This window comes from Dermacentor variabilis, chromosome 10 (genome assembly GCF_050947875.1).
Source record: "Dermacentor variabilis isolate Ectoservices chromosome 10, ASM5094787v1, whole genome shotgun sequence".
Classification (NCBI taxonomy): domain Eukaryota; kingdom Metazoa; phylum Arthropoda; class Arachnida; order Ixodida; family Ixodidae; genus Dermacentor; species Dermacentor variabilis.
In genome coordinates, this window is record NC_134577.1 from 80,772,968 (window position 1) to 80,788,419 (window position 15,452).

Genomic DNA, 15,452 nt, shown 5'->3' on the forward strand with positions numbered 1-15,452 from the left:
GTGTTATACGTGCCAGAAGCCGGGTCACTTTTCGGCGCAGTGTCCGGAAACAACACCAAAAGTTGTGTTTTTTTCAATAGGCAGCACTGACGAGAACATGAAGCTTCTCGAGCCTTACATGCGAGACCTCCTCGTGAACGGGAAAGAGTGCCGAGTGCTTCGCGATTCCGCAGCTACGATGGATGTAGTTCACCCATCTTACGTAGAACCCCATATGTTCACGGGCGAGTGCGCATGGATCAAGCAAGCCGTGGAAGCTCATAGCGTGTGTCTGCCAGTAGCAAAGGTGCTTATTGAAGGACCTTTCGGAGCGCTTGAGACAGAGGCGGCAGTGTCATCTATGCTGCCACCCCAGTACCCGTACCTATTTTCAAACAGGTCCGATCACCTCCTGCGCGAGAAGGGGCTTTTGTTTGGTGAAGCTAGTGTTCAGGCCTTAACCAGATCGAAGGTTCGGGAGCTCGCTGCAAAGGCGGTAGTTGCGGGGCCGACGTTATCAAACAACGAAAAAGGGTCAGAGGCGCAGCAAGCTGATATTCAGAGCACGCCCGAACAGAATAAAATTGAGTCTGTAGCGTTGAAGGCGCCAGATACTGGAGAGGAAAATCCCGATTCGGGAAAGTTAGAAGAGCTATCTACTGATTTGCTCATCGCGCCTACGTCAGACGGACTTGATAGGTTGCTAAAAGTCAGCCGGACGGCTTTGATAGCCGAGCAAAAAAAGGATGGCAGCCTGGAAAACGTGCGCTGCAATGTCAAAGAAGGTATCGCCAGGAAAACTGCGCGTTTTGTGGAAAGGGGTGGAGTCCTGTACCGGAAGTATCTAGACCGCAGAGGAGTGGAGTTCGATCAGCTGGTCGTGCCTCAATGCTATCGTCAGGATCTGTTGCGCTTGTCACACGGGGGTTCGTGGTCCGGACACCTAGGAGTTAAGAAAACTAAGGACCGTCTCTTGCAAGAGTACTATTGGCCAGGGTGTTTTCGGGACGCAGACCATTTCGTGAGGACATGTGACACTTGTCAGCGGGTGGGCAAACCAGGGGACAAATCGAGGGCGCCGTTGAAATTGGTACCTATCATTACGGAGCCTTTTAGACGGCTCGTTATTGATACTGTGGGACCTCTGCCGGTAACAGCCACGGGGTACAGACACATTTTGACTGTGATCTGCCCAGCGACAAAGTTCCCTGAAGCAGTGCCGCTTAAAGAACTCAGCTCAGTTGAGATAGTTAATGCACTACTGTCCATATTTGCGCGAGTTGGTTTTCCTGCGGAAATCCAATCAGATCAGGGCACAGTGTTTACTAGCGCTTTGACGACAACTTTTCTCGAAAGGTGTGGGGTAAAGCTGTTACACAGCTCAGTGTACCACCCACAGTCGAATTCCGTTGAGAAGCTCCACTCCGTCATGAAGCGCGTGTTGAGAGCCTTGTGTTTTGAACATCAATCTGACTGGGAGCTGTGTCTGCCTGGGGTGATGTTTGCTTTAAGGACCGCGCCGCATGCGGCTACGGGGTTTTCGCCAGCTGAACTGGTGTACGGTCGCTCGCTTCGATCTCCGCTTCGCATGCTTCGAGAATCATGGGAAGGTAGGGGCGACGACCCAGTCGTGGTGGAGTACGTACTTAAGCTCCTCGAACGCTTAAGAAGGGCACAGGAGTTGTCAGGTGAAGCAATGACAAAGGCCCAGCAGAGGGCCAAGGTTTATTATGATCGGACAGCCAGGGCCCGTCGTTTTGAGGTTGGCGATGAGGTCATGATATTGCGCACATCGCTAAACAACAAACTAGACGTGCAGTGGGAGGGCCCAGCACGAATTGTTCAGAAACTGTCGGACGTTAACTACGTGGTAAGTCTGCCAGGAAAGCGGAAAGCACAGCAAGTTTACCACTGTAATCTGCTCAAACCTTATAGACAAAGGGAAGCAGTGGTGTGCCTGATGGTAAACGTTCCTGAAGAGCTTCCGGTCGAGCTTCCGGGACTAGGCTCAGTGACGAACAGGGAAGACACCGGTCAAGTCATTAGTGACCTTATCAGTAAAGCACCGCTGTCGCCCGAGCAGAAAACCGAACTACACCAGCTATTACAAGAGTTTCAAGGTCTGTTCTCTGAGAGGCCTGGTAGGACTTCTGTACTTACTCATGATATAGAACTTACCTCCACAGAGCCAGTACGATCCAAGGCGTATCGGGTGTCACCCCGCCAGAGCGATATTATGGAGGCTGAGGTAAAGAAAATGCTACAGCTCGGTGTTATTGAGGCAGGTGAGAGTGATTATACCTCCCCTTTGATTTTAGTTGAGGTACCGGGCAAGGAACCTCGTCCTTGCGTCGACTACCGCAGGCTTAATTCCATCACTAAGGATCAAATTTATCCGATCCCTAACATCGAGGAGCGCCTTGAGAAAGTTAGTAGCGCTCAGTTTATTTCCACCCTAGATCTTGTCAGGGGTTATTGGCAGGTTCCACTTACAGAAGAGGCTAGTAGGTATGCGGCGTTCATTTCACCAAAGGGAACATTCCGTCCTAAAGTGTTGAGTTTTGGTTTGAAGAACGCGCCATACTGTTTTTCAAGCCTCATGGATAAAGTGTTGCGGGGACAGCAAGAATTCGCTTTACCGTATCTAGACGACGTAGCGATATTCTCCGCATCCTGGTCTGAGCATATGGCACACTTGCGGGCAGTGCTAACCCGCCTGCGCGAAGCAGGCTTGACAGTAAAGGCTCCTAAGTGCCAGTTAGCACAGGCCGAGGTTGTCTACCTCGGTCACGTGATTGGTCAGGGTCGTCGCCGCCCCTCTGAAATAAAAGTGGCCGCTGTGCGAGACTTTCCGCAACCGCGCACAAAGACCGATATTCGGTCGTTCTTAGGTGTCGCCGGCTACTATCAGAGGTACATCCCTAGGTACTCTGATATCGCGGCTCCCCTGACGGATGCTCTAAGAAAGACAGAGCCTCAAACAGTCGTCTGGGACGAGACAAAGGAAAGAGCTTTTAGCGCCCTAAAGAGTGCCCTAACAAGCCAGCCTGTGCTACGATCGCCAGACTATACAAAAGGGTTCATTGTTCAGTGCGATGCTAGTGAGCGAGGCATGGGCGTTGTACTGTGCCAACGGGAAAATGGAGAAGTAGAACACCCCGTCCTGTATGCTAGTCGTAAGCTGACCAGTCGTGAGCAGGCGTATAGCGCCACCGAGAAAGAGTGTGCGTGTCTCGTGTGGGCCGTTCAGAAATTGTCATGCTATCTAGCCGGCTCGAGGTTTATCATTGAGACGGATCACTGCCCTCTCCAATGGCTGCAGACCATCTCTCCCAAAAATGGCCGCCTCCTGCGCTGGAGCCTCGCTTTACAACAATATTCCTTTGAGGTGCGTTACAAAAAGGGGAGTCTCAACGGTAACGCCGATGGCTTAAGTCGAAGCCCCTAACGTAGGAATCAGCCTCAAAATTGTTTGTTACTGATGTTTTTCTTCCTGAGGCAGGATTTTTTTTAACATATTGCTTTTGTTTAGTGTTTCAAAGTGATGATATGCTTTCTAGTGCAATTTTTCAATTTGTGGACGCGTTCTGAGTGATGCTAGACTACTGTAAGGAACTAGGCAGTGGTATAAAAAGGGGAAAGAGCCTGGCAGGGCTTAGTGAGGGTTGTGCCGTGCTTGCTGACTGAGCGGTTGAGTTTTCAGCGTAGTTCTAACGCTTGCCGGGAACGAGAACAAAAATGTGAACTCTCCCGAAGTCACTTTGCAGTGTCCCGTGCGAACCTGAACGAGAGAACGAGGCCTTCTCTGTGCGCTGCGCTCAAGAAACGTCAAGGGACGCCCGACTTCGGTTATGAGCATCATCGAGCGACATCCCTCCGGACAGCGGATGCAGTCCCCTGTCCATCGGGATCTCCTTCCCCCGGCGGGGCGGTCTGTTGCGTTTCGCCTGCGACACGTGGTTTTGCCGGCGCGACTGCGGCGGGGCGGCAGACATTTTGGCCCGATCGTCGTCGCCGCAACACTCATCGCCAGGTGTTTCCAGGCGCGTCTGCGGCGATGCGACCGCCTAGGGATCTCATTCCAGTTATTGGGCCCGAAACAGGCGATGCCAAAGCAGGGATCTCGTTCCAGTCATTGTGCCCGAAACAGGCGATGCCAAAGCAGGGATCTCATTCCAGTTATTGGGCCCGAAACAGGCGATGCCAAAGCAGGGATCTCGTTCCAGTCATTGTGCCCGAAACAGGCGATGCCAAAGCAGGGACCATCCTCTCATTACAGTCATTGTGTCCGACCGGCAGCGCCACGACAGGGTGCTACGAGATCGTGCGCAGCGCCACGACAGGGTACTACGAGATCGTGCGCAGCGCCACGACAGGGTGCTACGAGATCGTGCTCGACATGGTGCTACGGCATCGCTACGACAGTGTGCGTCACCATTAGCCCATTGTACATTCACGTGCTCGTCTTTTGAGGGGTTCCTTCTTGCCCTCAACTGCGAGAGTATAAAAACAGCTGCCCCCGGACGCCAAAAGGAGGGCTCCGATTTCTTCAGTTGAGTGAAGTGCTCTCCCGTCTCTCTACTTCGGTCAAACCTGACCGCCAACTCTTTGCGATGTTAAAATAAACAAGTTGTTTCGTTGTTACAAGTCGACTCATGCTTTGCCGGGACCTTCGGATGCTTCGAGTTGTACCCCAGGCCGCCAGGCCAACGCTACCCTTGGGGCTTGCGACCCAGGTACAACCACGGGCGTCAGCGCCGAGTTCCCAACAGATCGTACCAGCAGTCGGATCCAAACATCAGCAATGTGTTCGTTGCCTGTAGGCAACACCAAGCAGAACTCGGAAAGCGACCTTCACCCCGAGTCGACGTCAATTCTGCGTGCAATTTGTGCACATAGTCCTTGTCGGGTGTACAACTAAGATTTATATTGCATGTTTTACACATTACTCATCTGGTGCCTTAGCAGCGATGGCTTTTCCTCTGCTTTTCTTGTAAAAAAATTTTGAGAAGTGCCCAAGTGCATTTAGTCATTTTTTTTTGTGCATGGCACGTGTGCTGTTGGCCTGGAACCGATTCGCAATATTAACACCCATAGCGTTCAAGGCCCCGTGTCACTGAATATCCGGCAGTGGTGTTGGCGACATTTCCATATGAGAAAATTAATTCCAAGCCATGTATCCTGATCTATGCAGGCCCTCCATGTTGCGCATAGGCGTTACTGAACTAATTGAATTTCTCAAAGTAGAATGTGTAAAAAAATTCGTAAAGTATGACTTGCACACAACCTCGACACATGATAGCGTTGGATTGTAATTTGGATATACGAGAAAATATAATTTTATTGCGCAGAAACCCAAACACAAACATCTTATCCAGCTGCCACTTCAGGTCTGTCTTAGGAATGGCACGGCCCCAGAAAGCTCGCCTTTAGGCATAACTTTAGCCACCAGCATTTCCAGGGAAACATTACAGAAGCATAAGCTGCAGCTGTCGGTAAGCGTGAGAAGCAGCCAGGGATCATTTAATGCTACCATGTTCCACTCTTAAAGGCGCAGCTTAAGTGTCCTCCAAATTTTTTTTTTCACTGTTTGGGGACTGCCTTCTTGAAGGTGTTGCTTCGTTTCCTTTCTGCTGTAGGGCGAATACAATATCTGCTTTGAAAAATAGCAAAGCCACATTTTGATCCCACTTGATGCTGGCTGCACTAGGGTGGCATCTTTCCTGAACACTGTCCAACAGTTCACTATGATGTTATCACTGAAGTAGAAGAATACACAGGACAACCTCGTTTACCACTTCATCTATCCCCAAGTAATATGCCATAGCTCTATGATCATATCCTTAACGTCCACTACTTTCTTAGATTCATTTCAGATAGCTGGAATGTACATACTAAAAAAGCTCCGAAGCGCTTGCACTCTTTGGAGAACTTTGTATGAGCATTTTCAGGCTGTTCTGGTGACACTAAGAAATACTCGCTCTCCCGTAATCGAGAGTAGATGTAAGCATGAAATGGCTGCCGGCAAAGCAGATTGGCTGTAGATGATACTAGCCACAATCTTAAAATGGGTGTATCGCACATTCGCAACGGCACACCCCACCACAACACACCGCACCACGGATACTGTACACTGGTCCATATATACAGACGCAAGTTTCCTGTCATAGACAGAACCTCATTGCAAGTCTCGTATCGGTCCACCAGACGCGCCGTGGACCTCAGGGACTGCTGGCATTGAAAAGAGCACAAGCAACTGTGTCTCAGTGCCAAAAGATGACAATCGAATGCATAGTGCCTTGTATCCGCCTCTGAATTAACGTCGCTATTAGAAGTGACAAATAAAACTTCACCGTACTAAAAATTACAGCTTGAGTGATATTGTTAGCAAATCTTTAGGAGAACTCGGACGCAATATTTTCTGTAACAAGTTTGGGAAGTCATTAGCGTGTGTGATGCAGTCTTGACTGTTTGCTCGGATGATCTGGTTTGAGTGCCAGGATAATGGCTCTGGCTTTTGGTTCATTGAAGGTGGCCGACAACAGGAGCTAAAAGCATTTCATGCTTAAAATGTCAGCAGCAGTGGCACTGCTCGGTTAGTCAAGGACCTCATTTCATAGTGCTCATTCTGACACCTTCGAACAATGTTTCTGCCTTTGTAATGCTTCCTAGAATTCATCCTTCAAATTCTTATGTGAAAGAACCATATATAAATTTGGTCATATTTCTCAAACTGTGCGAGCACAATTGCTGCTGATTTCATAAATACAGCTTGTAAATTAATACAGCAGAACTGTTAGTTGAAATATGTAATCCAGATGAAGGAGCCATACTCAAGACGATGTTCCCGCTGGCACTGATGCGTGGCATTCCTGGCTTTGGTGAACTTTTTATTCTAAATTATGAAGCATGAAACATTCGCACGTGCTCTTCTTTCCTTCTATTTTGGGATTTGCTGTTTCAAGGAGCTTTGCCCTTTGAGTGGCAGCAGCCTGATTGACATAATTTATTACTCAAGTATTACACATTTTTGCACAGTTTGGTCATGGAGTAGCCAGATTTTGAGAAGTACATCTTTAGCAGAGTCTATAAGTGCTGGTTTTTGGTGTGGAGAGAAAAGCAGCTTCATAGCTTCCCTCCTGTCTGTTGTCATTGTATCAGCAAACTGAAATGAAAACTCTCGAAACAGTATATTTGTTAATGAGGAATCTTTGCAAGGCACATTGTGAAGCACATGCTGATGAATTGCTTCAATTTTTTACATTAAGGAAATTATGCCATGTGCTGTCGAGAGGCAAAGAAAGCTGTTCGCTTTAAAAATTAGCAATAATCTGCAGAGTTTGTCAAGTGATTGAGATATTGCTACCCAGTACCTTCACCAAAGGTGTTATGGGAAACAGTGCAAGGAACTAGCATGTAATAATTGCAGGTATTTGGCGGAGTTGTATGGGAGACAAGATGGCCGACCAATTTTCCTCCAATGCAGCTAAGCTTTGTCGACTTCACGGTGTAATGTAATCTTTTCAGGTAGCGGATAAAGAATGTGTGGCAACATGAAATGGCCTTTGACGACATAGGCGAGTAGTGGATGTCACACTTCAGTTGTAATTAAAGTTACATCAACACTGAGCATGTATACTATGCCCAAGTTGGCTCCATACTTTAGATTATCGTGTACAGTGCCACTCTCTTCTGCAGAAGACGGGTGCCAATGTTTCTTTACTGTTGCCATTTCAACTTAGTATTTTTCTCATGTTTTCATGATCTGCAAAATACAGCCAGAGGTTGCACGGTTTCGCAATGAAGAATGAATTTTAGCTGTAATAAACGAAATTTCCAAAAAAGAAATTTTATGTTTGGCCTGCCTCCTTTTGGGTGATCAGATATGGGAGCCATTGAGGCATCGTGACTGATACGTGCTCCCTTTATGCTTGAAATGTGTGTTCACAATGCTCCTTGCATGTTGAAAAAAATGGGGACCACCCATAATTGGTCTTGATTTGCTCCCTTAGCCACACGTTTCAAAGCTGCCATCGAAGACCATCTTTGAAGTCACATAACTTAACCTGGCACGCCGCTTTTTCAATGTGCCCACCCCTCATGTAATGTCCTGTTCTGGGACCTTTGAGGCATAATAAATAACAAATAAATAAGAGTGCTGTCAGAAAATACAGCTGTTTTTGTTACTCTTTCTGACGGTGTGTTTTAGATACATAAAAATTATGATGGACGTGCATGTTCAGTGTGATTGCAGGAATAAGAAACTTTACTGGAAGATCCTTTGCAAGAGATGCAAGGGCTTGCCCATTTCATGAAAAAAAGGCTTTGTTTTCATTGTATACAGTAAGCTAAGGGTCAGGCGGACTTGATCACAAAAGCAAAGAGATAGAAATTGGTTGACAGAGAAATGCAAAGCCCGCTGACCCCATCGTAACTGTCAAGCGCATAGACGACATACGCACATTGGCCAACAATGTGGGAAAGGAGAAGAGATGGAAAGATGAAAGAGATTGCCATGAAGCATGTGGTGAAAAGAAGAATGAAGCAAAAATTAGTGGCATTCGGGAAAAGCTAGATATTTTTGATGAGAAAACTGAAACATTGGACAAATAATTGATAGCAACCGTTATCAAGTCTTACCGCCGTATTCATCAATACATTTTGAAGATCATGCTTGACTTGATATAACTGACGCCTGGTGTGAATGCGCCCACGATGCTCATTGCGTTTCTTCTGTTGTGTTCACGACAGGCGTCATTTAAATCGAGTCAAGCATGGGCTTAAAGTTAAGATGCATTTCTGAATACGGGGGTTAGTGTTATGGCATGGTGAGGCCCTTTGGAATGAAGACTTCATGAACTAGAGAATAGATGTGCCTGTGAGAACCAACCTTTACGTATTATTGCAGACATCTGAATCACAAGAGCTCTCTGAAGCATGTGGTAGGTTTGTGAGGAATTTCCAAGAAACCCGCATGGGTTTTCTCTGTAACAGTTTGCTACAATCGGGTGTATGACTCATTTTACATTTCCAGATCACCTTGCATGTTTCCGCACAATGGTTTCGTCATTACTGTTCAGTGGTTATTGTTTAACAAAATGGAGTCATGAGAAAAGAAGGAAAAAGGGTAATTTTTAGGCACTGAAAATGCAATACAGGCACGAACGTCAAACGAGGCACTTGTAGGCAGGATAAATGCAAGATTACATTCTTTACATGTCCATAGTTTGCGCTTGCAACGAAGGCAGAAGAAGGATGCCAGGGAAAAATAAAAATTTCGTCTGGCGTTCCTCTCGTTATGAAGCCGTTTACAATGATGAGAGCTAAATAGAAAATGCGTGGTCCTAATGAATGAATACCGTTTCCCAGCTGCAATTCATAGTTCAAGTAAGATTTCGAGGGACTTCCACCTCAAAAAAAAGTTCATGGTCAATAAACAGTGCAGGAAGCCAGTATAACAGCTTTCATTGAAAGTGAGTAGGCTCTAGGATATGATCCAGTTTGCATCTTCAATAAAATGGCTATTGATTGGCTACTATTGATCTGTACAATAAGCGCAGCACACATACGGAACAGCATGCAGTCCCGTTTATGCCTTGGGCCCCAGTTATACCGTGTTAAAGTGTGGAAATACAACAGATTCATAAAGCCAGCTCTCTTTATCACTTTATCTTAGGGAGGGACTTGTCGATGTTACAGTGCAGAGCATGAACATTTTCTTAGGAGAAGGCTTCCAGTTATTTATGAATTATATGTAGAGGTTCATTACCTCATGAAAACTGTTCTGCATAACACTCTTGCTTCTTCACACATCTGTCATGATTCTGTCAAATACGGGATAAGTTGGGTGCTGCAGATAAATGGCTCCTGCAGAGCCTAAAGGTACAGCATCAATAGATATATCTAAATTTTCATTTTTTCTTGATTTTTGGTCCAGTTCTCTGATACATACACATAGAACTGCAACTGTTCAATCTGAGTACCAATATTAAATATGTTATTTGGGGGCTTCAATGATTTGCTGAACTTGATGGTGCAGGAATGCATAGAAAAAAATGGCTGTAAGGTCAACTATCATCTGCGCATAACCTTTCAAATATTGCACTAAAGATAATCTAAAACACATGAAAAGTCTTTATAGCATAAAGTACAGCCACATTGGATCTCGCTGGCATCATTATCATATGTCACTGGTGTGGGACTTCAACACAATGTGGGAACTACCATGGCTCATACAATGCTCCGAAGGATACATTGTAATAGCGCACCTATGCTCAATGGCATTTGAACTGTTTCTTATTACAACTTCTAGCTATGCGCTTATTCATTTATGACTTGGATGGTTGTGAAGCCTAAGTGCTTTTCTACCTCGCAATACTGCAAGCTTGTCTATTGACACCAGCTGCACAAAAGAACAGTAGCTTGTGCTCCAGCAGAACTTCAGGGCAGATTACAAGTTTTTACCACACTATAGATGAGAAATATGAACATACTCCCAAGCTGCAATATCTTAGCCGGTGTACAGCTGCAATACAGGTACTGCACTCCCTTATTTGCACTGCTTATAGCTGCCGAACTATCTCTCTGGTGCCATGCACATTTTGGGGCTGGCAAGAAGTTCCACTAGACAAGGTATCAACCACACAGGCATTTAAAACATTGAGTTAAGGGTGTTTAAGACTGACAAACTAAACAAAATTTGCCACAATTCATGGCGCGACGGCGCATGCGCCCTGCGCTAGCCGATTAGTCGCGAAACGTTTTTGAATGGTCGCGCGCGTGGCCGCGCGCCGGAAAGTCCCCCGAAAAAAAAAAGCAACCGGACGCGCGCTGTTGCACGCACTCATGCCGTGTACAGTGTTGAAATTCTGCCGGTAGGTCGACGTCTGTGCGGTGCCGAAAACATCCGTAGCGTAAGACCGCAACTCCACTTCAGAACAGGAAGCGGCCAGTGCTTCCTCCGTGTCGACCGGACTGCTCCGTGAGTCGGGTACTTGCCGCCTTTCATTGATGGCTAGCAAATTTAACGAAAAAAAAACCATGCGTTACACTTGGACGACACTTAAATACATCACGATGCTGACGAAGTCTTCTTGCAACGTCGGTTCTCACTTGCTGGTGGTGGCAGCGCGTACCTGACTTCACGTACTCGTAAGGCGCGGTAACGCAGGATCGATACGATGCCGAGAAGACGCTCACTCCAACGACTGACCGACTATGGTGGTCACCGAAACCATTTTATCATACCATGTCGACAATGACGCAACCGACGAGCGCGAGTTGTAATGCGACGGCCTTTCTCGTCGACGGCACTGGCAAAATAAGCGTGCCGACCATCGTTCGACCGAACCACGCGCGATCGGCCATCGAACCGACAACACGATAGAGACAGCGTCTTCGCTTGTATATATAATTGATCGCGCTCAAAATGAGTCCAACACGCCTACCAAGTTGAAATGCACAAGCTTCAAACCTGTCAAGCCGTGGCCATGAAGTTTGAGCCAATGTCGCTGCTGTTAAGCGAAGGTTCACCTGGCGCCGTCGAGTTCGTTCACCCGCTACTGACGCTCACTCAACCGACGCTCGCTCAACGTGGGCGCAGCTACACAAACCAACCGGCGAAAGCCCCCGGGATGCTCCCAAAACGTTTTCAGCGGCGTGCGGCATGCGGCAGCACAGGAAAATGTAAAAGGCGGATTGCGACCCGGGCCAGCTGGTGGCGACTCTCTCTCTAACAATGGGCCGGTTCCGCTTAATATTCCTTTGGACATAGTGGACAGCATGGGGCAGGTCCGGCGCCGATGTCAACCGCGTGCGCTTTCCTTTTTCGTGGAAGTAGAAGCCCAAGTTGGATAAAACTGGTCTCCACGGCTAGGTCAGCAGATCTGCGGAATTCTGAAGGCTGACAATAGATTCGTCGTGGTGCTTTGTGGCCCCCCACTATTCAGTTCGACCCACGGAAGGGTTCGGCAGTTTCGTGGAACGTTGCCGGCACCAGGGGCAACCACTTCAGAAGAACGGGTTGCGAGAGTGGAGCGTCATTTTTACCTTCCTCCGAATCACTATATATATTTGTAATGAATTGCCCTCGGCCATACCATGCTGAATACGCCGGTTTTCGTCCGATCCCCGAAGCTACGCAGCATTGGGCTCGGTCAGTACTTGGGAGGGAGACCACCTGGGAATACCGAGTGCTGATGGCACCCTTCTTTTAATTCTCTACTCTCCTATCTCCTTTGCTCCCAATATCCCCCCCCCTACCCCTGTTGACGCTGAGCCGTGCTCTCGCAAGGGCTGCAGAAGACAGCGTGAACCTTTCCTTATCCCTTCAAAAACCACTTTTCTAAGGGAACTCCAGAAGTCCTCGTTGAAAGTTTCCACGAGTGGTGCCTCTCTTTTCGGCGAGCAATTTAGTCTCGCTCATCCACAATCGCGGTCGACTCAGTAGGAGCAGGCTAGCCTGACAAAACGAGGCCAAAAGTAGAGCCGCTCTGCCATTTCGCTTCTGCTTGCCTGGAGTGAAGTCCGTGGATATTATTTGAGCGTTCGCATCGCCTATCAGGAACGACGCCACGTGCAGGCGTGTGGGACCAGAACTCAAAGCATCCCGGCACTGTTCAAGGTGAGTCAGAGTTCGTGTTTTGTCACATGCATCTTACGTAAACAAATTTTAGGTTCAAATTACATATAACAACGTTTTTTGAGCGCTCGCGCAAACAAGGAGTGGACGAATGTTTGGAAAATGACGCAGCCAGTCGTCAACGTAAGCGTTTTATCTTGTTAATAAGAACGCGTATACACAGCCTTTGCTTCTTTTTTTTTGTTGTTGAGAGAGAGATTCAACATTGATCAACCGAAACGGCCGACACTAGGACGAACGTCGTTGTTCCTTAACGTAGTCAGGAGGGGCAAAGCTTCGATAACGCTGAAATATTTCGGCACAACTCCAAGTGATAAACTTGAATGGGAACTAAAACACTGCCGACACACATAATCTCTTTCGCTGTTTCTGAAGACAAGGCGGGCTATTATAGTTGCGTTCTTTTAGGTAGTTGTAGAACTGCTATAGGAAGGGGGCATATTCCATTCCTATATTTGTTGCCATACGTATGAAGACATATTTCAGTCGCATTGGACGCCTTATATAGTGAATGCGGTCAGAAATACTTTACATGTCGGCATCCACCTGCACACTTTGGTATGTAAAATAATCCCACGGAGGTATATCTTTTCTTGAGCAAAGAGCTATTTTTGAGGACGACAGGATAGATAATAATAAGCTTCATATCCATCAAAACAATGGAGGTGCTGTGGGTAAAAGCTGCTGAACAGCTTGACTAGAGCCCACGGTCCCCTCTACAAGGCAGTACAGGAGCATACATGAAACATACAGGAATGTAGCAAAATACAAACGCAAAATTGATTCGATTTAAGGTATTACAAGGAAATCAATATTAAACCTCTTCAAAAATATAACATATCACGTGGCGCAGTTCACGAACTGTAGTATGACTTAAATCAATCCCACATTTATTCAGATTATTAAGAAGTTTAGGAAAATTAACGGTGGTGTACTCATAGAATAGTTAGCACGGGGAGTGACCACCTTCCAGTATTCAGACTGACGTCTAGTATAGGATGTGAGCTTTATTTCCAGCTTGGCTAGGTTGTGAAAAAAATTTCGATTTTCTTTTAATTCGCACTTAAAGGCAACAATTAGTCTATATCTATACGATTTCCCGACAGGCATTATATCTGCTTGAATGAACAGAGTACGTGTATGAGAATTGTAGGGGACAGCAACAAGAAGCCTAATTCTCTTTTTCGTAGGATGTACACCTTTGTTAAGTTAGTTACTGTGGTAGATCCCCATAATAAAAAACAGTAAGAGAGGTGAGAGTAAACAAGAGAATTATATATCAGGAGATAAAAAAAATTTGCAAATTTTAACACTGACCTTGCGCCTGCTATTAGTTTACTATTGGCCTCGAGCTCCACCACTGGAAAAGCTGGCGCCACCGTCGGCGTGACGTGCTAGGAGGGATCACGTGGGCATAGCGGCCGCGTCGGCTGCTTCGGGCGCGCCGAAGCGAGCTGAAAACGAGTTTAAATTCCCTCGTACGCTGCGGTCCTCATTTAGTGGCGAGATTTTCCCGCTTCGAGTGTCCTTTACAACGCTTGAAAGCACTACAATAGGTAGTGGCTGCCTTTGAAGGCGCACAACATGGTAGGCTACTGCTCGGTGCCGCAATGCCGGACGCACGCGACGGAGCACGGTGTCAGCCTTATTCACACGTAGCCGCAGGACAAGAAGCTGTATGAAGCTTGGCTCGCGAAACATAAAACCGGCAAACAGTCATCGGCTACAACTCGGGTATGCAGCAAGCACAGACGCGAGGAAGATTTCGGCTACGGCGCCCGGTCTGCGATGTTCTGAAAACGCGCACTGAGACGCTCGCCCGAGTCCGCAGCCCGACTAATGTCATGACGGTTTGGTCTATGAATTTGTCGATGCTATAGATACTGGCAAGTTCAGTGGAGTGGAAAGGCAGCGGTAAGAAGCACACTTAAAGAAAGCATGGCATATGGTCATGTTTGTGTTATGAATTAATGCACTGGATTACAAAAAAGGAGCAGCGGGGAATTGCACGCTGAGAACACCGATAAACATACAGTGCGACGCAACTCGAGAAATAGTATTGAAAGGTCAAATAATTTAGTAGAAAAAAAATATTGAATCGTCGCGGCGGCACATCACAGTCCCCGTAGGCGTCGAAGTCTCCACAATGAAATTATTTTTGAACAGCTCTGATAGCGCCCACGCAACAATGGTTGCTTGTATACTGTCAAATGCTCATATTCTGCGGTCTAAAGCTCATGGCACGGTGCGAAAACGCGCGCGCGGAGAAAGCGAAACAGTGCGCGGACAAGCATGCAGACGCGCAGTCGGTCGCTGCGAATCTGCGCGATCGCTGCATTGAGGCTTCATTCTATTACGCTCCATTTAGTTATACAAACACTATAAGAACATATTTCAGATAGTTTGCTCTCAGCATTTACCTACCTTTCACGTAAGAAGCCGGTTCGGGAGACTCCATCGCGGCGACTGCGCGCAGTGGCGTTCACTGTACGTATTCGGTAAAGAGATAGCGTCTGTAAACGATTGTGTGCTTTCAGTTTGCCCAACATTATTATTTAGACAGTAAGAAACTTCTCTCGTTTCGAAAGTACTTACAGAAATGTCCGGGAGAGCTCGCGCGTGATGTTTTCAGTGAGCGCTGACAGCAAAACCCATGAGGAGCGCGCCACGTGATCCCTGATACTACGCCAGCGAGGCGCTTCCGATAGATGGCGACTCCGTAACTCCTCGCCGCCAATACTGCTGAGAGTTAGCGATGCTATCAAGGCGTTCGCTCGCGGTTGACAGTGTAGACTGACCGCATATCGTTTGTAGCTATTCGGGAATTTGTTTA

At 47.1% G+C, this 15,452-nt stretch overlaps 1 pseudogene; it reads left to right on the top strand.

Annotated features, from left to right (window-relative positions):
* The first annotated feature begins 12,063 nt into the window (after positions 1-12,063).
* LOC142562218 (5S ribosomal RNA) lies at positions 12,064-12,182 on the top strand (annotated as a pseudogene).
* The last annotated feature ends 3,270 nt before the right edge of the window (positions 12,183-15,452 follow it).